Below are 11,788 nucleotides of genomic sequence, written 5' to 3' on the forward strand. Positions count from 1 at the left end.
TTCACAGTTACTGTTCCTATTCAGACTGAAGTCTCTTTTCACAGTTACTGCTCCTACTCAGACTGAAGTCTCTTTTCACAGTTACTGTTCCTATTCAGACTGAAGTCTCTTTTCACAGTTACTGCTCCTATTCAGACTGAAGTCTCTTTTCACAGTTACTGCTCCTATTCAGACTGAAGTCTCTTTTCACAGTTACTGTTCCTACTCAGACTGAAGTCTCTTTTCACAGTTACTGCTCCTACTCAGACTGAAGTCTCTTTTAAAAGTTACTGCTCCTACTCAGACTGAAGTCTCTTTTAAAAGTTACTGCTCCTATTCAGACTGAAGTCTCTTTTAAAAGTTACTGCTCCTACTCAGACTGAAGTCTCTTTTAAAAGTTACTGCTCCTATTCAGACTGAAGTCTCTTTTCACAGTTACTGCTCCTATTCAGACTGAAGTCTCTTTTCACAGTTACTGCTCCTATTCAGACTGAAGTCTCTTTTCACAGTTACTGTTCCTATTCAGACTGAAGTCTCTTTTCACAGTTACTGCTCCTATTCAGACTGAAGTCTCTTTTCACAGTTACTGCTCCTATTCAGACTGAAGTCTCTTTTCACAGTTACTGTTCCTATTCAGACTGAAGTCTCTTTTCACAGTTACTGCTCCTACTCAGACTGAAGTCTCTTTTCACAGTTACTGTTCCTATTCAGACTGAAGTCTCTTTTCACAGTTACTGCTCCTATTCAGACTGAAGTCTCTTTTCACAGTTACTGCTCCTATTCAGACTGAAGTCTCTTTTCACAGTTACTGTTCCTACTCAGACTGAAGTCTCTTTTCACAGTTACTGCTCCTACTCAGACTGAAGTCTCTTTTAAAAGTTACTGCTCCTACTCAGACTGAAGTCTCTTTTCACAGTTACTGCTCCTACTCAGACTGAAGTCTCTTTTCACAGTTACTGCTCCTACTCAGACTGAAGTCTCTTTTAAAAGTTACTGCTCCTACTCAGACTGAAGTCTCTTTTCACAGTTACTGCTCCTATTCAGACTGAAGTCTCTTTTCACAGTTACTGCTCCTATTCAGACTGAAGTCTCTTTTAAAAGTTACTGCTCCTACTCAGACTGAAGTCTCTTTTCACAGTTACTGTTCCTACTCAGACTGAAGTCTCTTTTCACAGTTACTGCTCCTACTCAGACTGAAGTCTCTTTTAAAAGTTACTGCTCCTACTCAGACTGAAGTCTCTTTTAAAAGTTACTGTTCCTACTCAGACTGAAGTCTCTTTTAAAAGTTACTGCTCCTACTCAGACTGAAGTCTCTTTTCACAGTTACTGCTCCTATTCAGACTGAAGTCTCTTTTCACAGTTACTGCTCCTACTCAGACTGAAGTCTCTTTTCACAGTTACTGCTCCTACTCAGACTGAAGTCTCTTTTCACAGTTACTGTTCCTACTCAGACTGAAGTCTCTTTTAAAAGTTACTGCTCCTACTCAGACTGAAGTCTCTTTTCACAGTTACTGCTCCTATTCAGACTGAAGTCTCTTTTCACAGTTACTGCTCCTACTCAGACTGAAGTCTCTTTTCACAGTTACTGCTCCTACTCAGACTGAAGTCTCTTTTCACAGTTACTGTTCCTATTCAGACTGAAGTCTCTTTTCACAGTTACTGTTCCTATTCAGACTGAAGTCTCTTTTCACAGTTACTGTTCCTACTCAGACTGAAGTCTCTTTTCACAGTTACTGTTCCTATTCAGACTGAAGTCTCTTTTCACAGTTACTGTTCCTATTCAGACTGAAGTCTCTTTTCACAGTTACTGTTCCTACTCAGACTGAAGTCTCTTTTCACAGTTACTGTTCCTACTCAGACTGAAGTCTCTTTTAAAAGTTACTGTTCCTATTCAGACTGAAGTCTCTTTTCACAGTTACTGCTCCTACTCAGACTGAAGTCTCTTTTCACAGTTACTGTTCCTATTCAGACTGAAGTCTCTTTTAAAAGTTACTGCTCCTACTCAGAATGAAGTCTCTTTTAAAAGTTACTGCTCCTACTCAGACTGAAGTCTCTTTTAAAAGTTACTGCTCCTACTCAGACTGAAGTCTCTTTTCACAGTTACTGCTCCTACTCAGACTGAAGTCTCTTTTCACAGTTACTGTTCCTATTCAGACTGAAGTCTCTTTTAAAAGTTACTGCTCCTACTCAGACTGAAGTCTCTTTTCACAGTTACTGTTCCTATTCAGACTGAAGTCTCTTTTAAAAGTTACTGCTCCTACTCAGACTGAAGTCTCTTTTAAAAGTTACTGCTCCTACTCAGACTGAAGTCTCTTTTAAAAGTTACTGCTCCTACTCAGACTGAAGTCTCTTTTCACAGTTACTGCTCCTACTCAGACTGAAGTCTCTTTTCACAGTTACTGCTCCTACTCAGACTGAAGTCTCTTTTCACAGTTACTGCTCCTACTCAGACTGAAGTCTCTTTTCACAGTTACTGTTCCTATTCAGACTGAAGTCTCTTTTCACAGTTACTGCTCCTACTCAGACTGAAGTCTCTTTTCACAGTTACTGCTCCTACTCAGACTGAAGTCTCTTTTCACAGTTACTGCTCCTACTCAGACTGAAGTCTCTTTTCACAGTTACTGCTCCTACTCAGACTGAAGTCTCTTTTCACAGTTACTGTTCCTATTCAGACTGAAGTCTCTTTTCACAGTTACTGCTCCTACTCAGACTGAAGTCTCTTTTCACAGTTACTGTTCCTACTCAGACTGAAGTCTCTTTTCACAGTTACTGCTCCTACTCAGACTGAAGTCTCTTTTCACAGTTACTGTTCCTACTCAGACTGAAGTCTCTTTTCACAGTTACTGCTCCTACTCAGACTGAAGTCTCTTTTCACAGTTACTGTTCCTATTCAGACTGAAGTCTCTTTTAAAAGTTACTGTTCCTATTCAGACTGAAGTCTCTTTTCACAGTTACTGTTCCTACTCAGACTGAAGTCTCTTTTCACAGTTACTGTTCCTATTCAGACTGAAGTCTCTTTTAAAAGTTACTGTTCCTATTCAGACTGAAGTCTCTTTTCACAGTTACTGCTCCTACTCAGACTGAAGTCTCTTTTAAAAGTTACTGTTCCTATTCAGACTGAAGTCTCTTTTAAAAGTTACTGTTCCTATTCAGACTGAAGTCTCTTTTCACAGTTACTGTTCCTACTCAGACTGAAGTCTCTTTTCACAGTTACTGTTCCTATTCAGACTGAAGTCTCTTTTCACAGTTACTGTTCCTACTCAGACTGAAGTCTCTTTTCACAGTTACTGTTCCTATTCAGACTGAAGTCTCTTTTAAAAGTTACTGTTCCTATTCAGACTGAAGTCTCTTTTCACAGTTACTGTTCCTACTCAGACTGAAGTCTCTTTTCACAGTTACTGTTCCTATTCAGACTGAAGTCTCTTTTCACAGTTACTGTTCCTATTCAGACTGAAGTCTCTTTTCACAGTTACTGTTCCTATTCAGACTGAAGTCTCTTTTCACAGTTACTGTTCCTACTCAGACTGAAGTCTCTTTTCACAGTTACTGTTCCTATTCAGACTGAAGTCTCTTTTCACAGTTACTGTTCCTATTCAGACTGAAGTCTCTTTTAAAAGTTACTGTTCCTACTCAGACTGAAGTCTCTTTTCACAGTTACTGCTCCTATTCAGACTGAAGTCTCTTTTAAAAGTTACTGCTCCTACTCAGACTGAAGTCTCTTTTAAAAGTTACTGCTCCTACTCAGACTGAAGTCTCTTTTAAAAGTTACTGCTCCTACTCAGACTGAAGTCTCTTTTAAAAGTTACTGCTCCTACTCAGACTGAAGTCTCTTTTAAAAGTTACTGCTCCTACTCAGACTGAAGTCTCTTTTAAAAGTTACTGCTCCTACTCAGACTGAAGTCTCTTTTAAAAGTTACTGCTCCTACTCAGACTGAAGTCTCTTTTAAAAGTTACTGCTCCTACTCAGACTGAAGTCTCTTTTAAAAGTTCCTGCTTCTACTCAGACTGGGGTAAACGTCATGTTTTCATCTTCGCTGAAAAGCCAGTTTTATTACTGCTCACTTTTCAAAAGCTGGCAGTCGAGCCTCTCTCTGTGCACAATGGGAGCCTTGTCCGAGCAGCGGAGTGAGCAGACAACCTCTCGTTCAAACCAACACCTCAGAATGTGAAGTAACTGTTTATAAGGAGAGACGTTACAAACCAACTGAACTGTCACTGTTCTTCTAATACTTATCTGATTCAATTGAAAGTGCAAAATCTCTCAGAGAACGTGTGACAAAAAAATGAAACATTTTTGTACATTATGGATAGTTATGCTTTAGTAAATTCTACATTACAACAATGTCATGTATTACCCATTTACATTTAGTAATTTCTGTAGCTGTTCAACTTGTCTAAAAAGAGGGCCCGATTCCGACTTGATTGTATTGGCCCGATTTCGACTTGACTGTATGGGCCCGATTCCGACTTGACTGTATGGGCCCGATTCCGACTTGACTGTATGGGCCCGATTCTGACTTGACTGTATGGGCCCGATTCCGACTTGACTGTATTGGCCCGATTCCGACTTGACTCTATGGGCCCGATTCCGACCTGAGTTAAGTGCATGTAAATGGAACCTGCTTGAGTAAAAAGTACAATATTTTCTTAAGGAATGTAGTGAAGTGAAAGTAAAAGTTGTCAAAAATATAAGTAGTAAAGTACAGATACCCCCAAAAAACTACTTAAGTAGTACTTTAAATTATTTTTTACTTAAGTACTTTACACCACTGCCTACATTATCATTCCATTTAAATACATTGTTTCGTTTACCTTCATTTGCTTCCTCTGTAAACGCTGTCACAGCCATGTGGTTGTTGCTGAGGATCATTAGTAACAGGTGATGATATAAAAAAAGACATGTAGGCTAATTAAATGGTTGTGGAGCGGAGCGCAGACCAAGCCATAACAGTTTGAACCCAACGCATGGTGCAATACTTAGCTGTGTCATCACACAGTTCAATGCTTAGTACAGGAAATAGATGAGGGTATAGTCTACTATTGTACACTATTCTCCCTATTATAATTCCAACATTACCATGGATTAATGAACTGAATGTGGCAATTTTGCATAACGGCTCTCCAAACCAGTTGTTTATGACTCATAAATACTTTCATAATCCTAAATAATCTACAAGATCAGAGTATTTTTTTAAATCTACCAGTTGGTTCTGAAACAGAGACTAATATGCATATATTAAGATGGCTTTCATTCATTGGTCCATAAAATTCTCAACCTGTTCTCTCCATGTATTCTATTGAGTCTGTGGACAAAATTCTAACTTAAAGGTACACCATATTTAAAGGGACGGTTTAAGATAAATGTACTGAAAACCCTATTGAATGAAAACTCCACTAGAAAATCTGTTGGCCAGCAAGTGGGTGTGTTTTCATCAGTTGAATTACATTTATTCAGTGCGTGCAAGGGAACCACATCTGCAATGCCTGTTACGCCTTCATAAGGTAAGTCTGAATACTGACTACTGAGACATGTATAGGAAAGGCATTGGGTAAGAGAGGTGTAATTTCCTCAATCTGAATCGGGCCCAATGAGAACAGCCAGTCATTTGAAGCCCAATCTCTGAGTTGCCGCCCCACCTCATATCTACAGTCAGTTCAGCTCTGGACTGGAGGGAGGTTTGTCTAGTGGAGGTGGTAATTTGGAGAGTGGGCTCGTGTAGAAGTTCACAGTGGTGCCAGATCAGTTATTCCTGAGCGTGTGTAAAAGTTAAAAGAGGTGTGACGGAGAGAACAGTTATTCCTAAACCTGCCGCCTCTACCAGGAATCAAATCACATTTTATTTGTCACATACACATGGTTAGCAGATGTTAATGCGAGTGTAGCGAAATGCTTGTAATTTTATTTGTCACATACACATGGTTAGCCAGAATCTGAGCCTCCCGCATGAAAACTAACACAGAGAGAGAGAGAGAGAGACGGAGCGAGAGGGAGACTGAGAGAGAGCGAGACGAAGAAAGATCTAACCAAACGATGAGAAAGCAAAAAGATAACTATTTGATACACTGGAAAGTGTGTCACTCAAGCTCCTGTGTGGTGCAGCGGTCTAAGGCACTACATCTCAGTGCAAGAGGTGTCACTACAGTCCCTGGTTCAAATACACGTTGTATCACAGCCAGCCATGATTGGGAATCCCATAGGACAATGCACAATTGGCCCAGCCTTCTGGGTTTGGCCGGTGTAGGCTGTTATTGGAAATAAGAATTTGTTAACTGACTTGCCTAGTAACATTTTTTTTCATTTTTAGAATCAACCAAAAAACGGAGCAATTGGAAAGCTATCTGGACCTAAACAGAGAGTACACAGAATACCTGGCCCCTGTGAATGACCCAACATGAATAAACTCTTGTCTATGTCACAACTCATTAAACATAGCCTTGTTATTAAGAGAGGCAGCCGTAGGCAGAAGACAGGCTGTGTGCACAGGTGGAAACTGAGCTGCACTTCCTCACTTCCTGACAAATGTAGGACCGCATTAGAGATACATTGTGACCAACCGGCTCAATCCGGTCTGATGTAGCAGAATTTTAAATTGTGTTTTTTTTACATTGGATAAAAATAGAAACTCAGAGCTACAAAATGATATATCATACACTACAGTTGAGGAACAATGTGAAAGTAATTCTGCTTGGAAAGTTGATAAACTTGTAACCCCACTTTTGAGAAAATAGCCTTTGAATGCTTTGATACACCTAGAGAGCTCTTCTTTGTCCACACCCATTCAGCATCGTCCACACCCATCTCTTTAAGGATTCACGTGTGAGAGGCCCTGTGCTAAACAGAGTGAGTACGGCAGTGTACTAAACAACCAAAGAGTGCAAGACTAAAAGCTGGTTTACCAAATAAAATCAAAGTGTATTTGTCACGTGCACAGGATACAAAGGTGTAAATGGCACAGTGAAATTGTTACTTGTTTAGACATGTAGCTAGCTATCTAGCTAGCTAAATAATGAACCAAAATCCCAACTCATAATGATACTACCCTGCAAGAATCTACAGATAGCTAAAGCTAACCAACTAGGCTCATTGTTAGCTAGCTAGCTAACATTAGGCTATAACCTGCTCTGAGATACAAGGAATACCACTACACAGATCATACACGTAATGTTAGCTAGTCATTCAGCCAGCTAGCTCGCTAACTTTCTGACAAAATTAATGCCATGGGTTGCCCTTAGATTGAAGACGTAATCTGGAGACGGGTGTTTCACACAACAGCCTTTTGTGCATATTTGCAATCAAACGCCTGCATTTTCTCAATCTGCTTAGCTATCATACTCTGCTTCCACCGGGTATTCCACTGATTTCAAAACTCGGTCTTCCAGAAAGTGGAGAGACTTAGCAACACTTTTGCAGTTCTTTGTGATGTCTTTCAAAAAAAGCCCCATTATAAAGGATTACCTACACATACTGAGCAGCTCATATTATAGACAGAAGTGCTACATGGCAGACCAATCAGAACTCAGATAGACAGACAGACAGACAGATGGAGAGGTGGAGAGAGAGAGATGGAGAGAGGGTGAGAGGGACACAGAGTGAGAGAGACACAGAGTGGGAGAGAGACAGAATGAGAGATGGAGTGACAGAGACACACAGAGTGAGAGAGACAATGAGAGATGGAGAGAGTGAGAGAGACAGAGTGAGAGAGACACAGAGTGAGAGAGACACAGAGTGGGAGAGAGACACAGAGTGGGAGAGAGACACAGAGTGGGAGAGAGACACAGAGTGAGAGAGACACAGAGTGGGAGAGAGACACAGTGGGAGAGAGACAGAGTGAGAGAGACCACAGAGTAGGAGAGAGACACAGAGTGAGAGAGACACAGAGTGGGAGAGAGACACAGAGTGAGAGAGACACAGAGTGAGAGAGACACAGAGTAGGAGAGAGACACAGAGTGAGAGAGACACAGAGTGAGAGAGACACAGAGTGGGAGAGAGACACAGAGTGGGAGAGAGACACAGAGTGGGAGAGAGACAGAATGAGAGATGGAGAGAGAGTGAGAGAGACACAGAGTGAGAGAGACATAATGAGAGATGGAGAGACAGATGGAGAGAGTGAGAGAGACACAGAGTGAGAGAGACAGAATGAGAGATGGAGAGACAGATGGAGAGAGTGAGAGAGACATAGTGAGAGAGACACAGAGTGGGAGAGAGACACAGACTGGGAGAGAGACAGAGTGGGAGAGAGACACAGAGTGAGAGAGACCCAGAGTGGGAGAGAGACACAGTGTGAGAGAGACAGAGTGAGAGAGACACAGAGTGAGAGAGACACAGAGTGAGAGAGACACAGAGTGAGAGAGACACAGAGTAGGAGAGAGACACAGAGTGAGAGAGACAGAGTGGGAGAGAGACACAGAGTGGGAGAGAGACACAGAGTGAGAGAGACCCAGAGTGGGAGAGAGACACAGTGTGAGAGAGACAGAGTGAGAGAGACACAGAGTGAGAGAGACACAGAGTGGGAGAGAGACACAGAGTGGGAGAGAGACACAGAGTGAGAGAAACACAGAGTGAGAGAGACACAGAGTAGGAGAGAGACACAGAGTGAGAGAGACACAGAGTGGGAGAGAGACACAGAGTGGGAGAGAGACACAGAGTGGGAGAGAGACACAGAGTGGGAGAGAGACACAGAGTGAGAGAGACACAGAGTGGGAGAGAGACACAGAGTGAGAGAGACACAGAGTGAGAGAGACACACAGAGTGAGAGAGACACAGAGTGAGAGAGACACAGAGTGGGAGAGAGACACAGAGTGGGAGAGAGACACAGTGAGAGAGACACAGAGTGGGAGAGAGACAGAATGAGAGATGGAGAGACAGATGGAGAGAGACACACAGAGTGAGAGAGACAGAATGAGAGATGGAGAGACAGATGGAGAGAGTGAGAGAGACAGAGTGAGAGAGACACAGAGTGGGAGAGAGACACAGAGTGGGAGAGAGACAGAGTGGGAGAGAGACAGAGAGTGGGAGAGAGACAGAGTGGGAGAGAGACAGAGTGAGAGAGACACAGAGTGAGAGAGACACAGAGTGGGAGAGAGACACAGTGTGAGAGAGACAGAGTGAGAGAGACACAGAGTGAGAGAGACACAGAGTAGGAGAGAGACACAGAGTGAGAGAGACAGAGTGGGAGAGAGACACAGAGTGGGAGAGAGACACAGAGTGAGAGAGAGACACAGTGTGAGAGAGACAGAGTGAGAGAGACACAGAGTGAGAGAGACACAGAGTGAGAGAGACACAGAGTGAGAGAGACACAGAGTAGGAGAGAGACACAGAGTGAGAGAGACACAGAGTGGGAGAGAGACACAGAGTGGGAGAGAGACACAGAGTGAGAGAGACACAGAGTGAGAGAGACACAGAGTAGGAGAGAGACACAGAGTGAGAGAGACACAGAGTGGGAGAGAGACACAGAGTGGGAGAGAGACACAGCGTGGGAGAGAGACACAGAGTGAGAGAGACACAGAGTGGGAGAGAGACACAGAGTGAGAGAGACACAGAGTGAGAGAGACACACAGAGTGAGAGAGACACAGAGTGAGAGAGACACAGAGTGGGAGAGAGACACAGAGTGGGAGAGAGACACAGTGAGAGAGACACAGAGTGGGAGAGAGACAGAATGAGAGAAACACAGAATGAGAGACACACAGAGTGAGAGAGACACAGAGTGAGAGAGACACAGAGTGAGAGAGAGACACAGAGTGGGAGAGAGACACAGAGTGGGAGAGAGACACAGTGAGAGAGACACAGAGTGGGAGAGAGACAGAATGAGAGAAACACAGAATGAGAGACACACAGAGTGAGAGAGACACAGAGTGAGAGAGACACAGAGTGGGAGAGAGACACAGAGTGGGAGAGAGACAGAATGAGAGATGGAGAGACAGATGGAGAGTGAGTGAGAGAGACACACAGAGTGAGAGAGACACGGAGTGGGAGAGAGACAGAATGAGAGATGGAGAGACAGATGGAGAGAGAGTGAGAGAGACACACAGAGTGAGAGAGACACGGAGTGGGAGAGAGACAGAATGAGAGAGAGACAGAGAAATGGAGGGAAAGAGACAGAGGGACATTCATACCTATTTTACACTATTCGGCCAACCTGCACCAAACTGTGCTGGCTCAGGTCTTTTGGCTTGGCTCAGTTCAGCTCAGTATGTTTGAAAAGCTGCGGTGTTTCTCAGTGATTTGCCTTCATTTCTATCCAACATGAAGGTTAGAAAAGATTAGAGAATAAATCTGAGTGATGTCTTTTGCTGAGGTGTACTTAACTTGATGGTTCAAGGTACAACACAGACACAGGAAGGACCATGCTCAATCGACCACACACACACACACACACACACACACACACACACACACACACACACACACACACACACACACACACACACACCTCACCAAATAAACACAACACAGACACAGGAAGGACCGTGCTCAATCGACCATATAACCAGCCACACACACACACACACACACACACACACACACACACACACACACACACACACACCTCACCAAATAAACACAACACAGCACTATCCAGATCAGAAACAGATGTTGTGTTTTCAATGGAGCAATGGTGGATATGACAGAAGGTGTATTAGTGATATCATATCTTCCCAAATGGATTTCAACGACACAGTCCAAAAGATTATGACCCTCCCCCCCCCCGTCTATTATGAATTATGACCCCCCCCCCCCCCCCCCTCGCTAGTCCATTTCCCCATTCATAAGTCCATGGGAAAGGAAAGGGTTAGAGTGCTAGATCACATGGGTTGGAGGTACAGGAGAAAATAGTTGTCATCTGATTGGTTCTCATGCAGCCAATCAGCAACTTCATTCCCTTTCCCACGTGTGATCTAGCTCTAATCACAGAGAAGCTATCCTCTTTTCTGGTTTCCCACACTGTCTGGCCTCAATAACCTGTCTTAGTGTCTTTGGCATTAATGCCTGGGCGTACATCCAGATCTAAATATACACTCATCAAATATACTCCTCCACTCTGAGGGCCTTACGCTACTCTTCTTTAAGACTGAGGGGAAGGAGACTGGATCTGTCTTCTCTCAGTGTGTGTGTGTGTGTGTGTGTGTGTGTGTGTGTGTGTGTGTGTGTGTGTGTGTGTGTGTGTGTGTGTGTGTGTGTGTGTGTGTGTGTGTGTGTGTGTGTGTGTGTGTGTTTGTTTACTCTCAGCCTAAGCTTGCTATAGTAATGCCTCTCTAATTTATCCTGATAGCTGTGTTCATTAAGACGCTGTTATAGTCTACACTGTGTAATACTATATAGTCTACACTGTGTAATACTATATAGTCTACACTGTGTAATGCTATATAGTCTACACTGTGTTATACCATATAGTCTACACTGTGTAATACTATATAGTTTACACTGTGTAATACTATATAGTCTACACTGTGTTATACCATATAGTCTACACTGTGTAATACTATATAGTCTACACTGTGTTATACCATATAGTCTACACTGTGTAATACTATATAGTTTACACTGTAATACTATATAGTCTACACTGTGTTATACTACTGTATATAGTCTAAACTGTTATACTATATAGTCTACACTGTGTTATACTACTGTATATAGTCTACACTGTGTTATACCATATAGTCTACACTGTGTAATACTATATAGTCTACACTGTGTTATACCATATAGTCTACACTGTGTAATACTATATAGTTTACACTGTGTAATACTATATAGTCTACACTGTGTTATACTATATAGTCTACACTGTGTAATACTATATAGTC

This window comes from Oncorhynchus mykiss, chromosome 11 (assembly GCF_013265735.2).
Source record: "Oncorhynchus mykiss isolate Arlee chromosome 11, USDA_OmykA_1.1, whole genome shotgun sequence".
NCBI classification, from domain to species: Eukaryota; Metazoa; Chordata; class Actinopteri; order Salmoniformes; family Salmonidae; genus Oncorhynchus; species Oncorhynchus mykiss.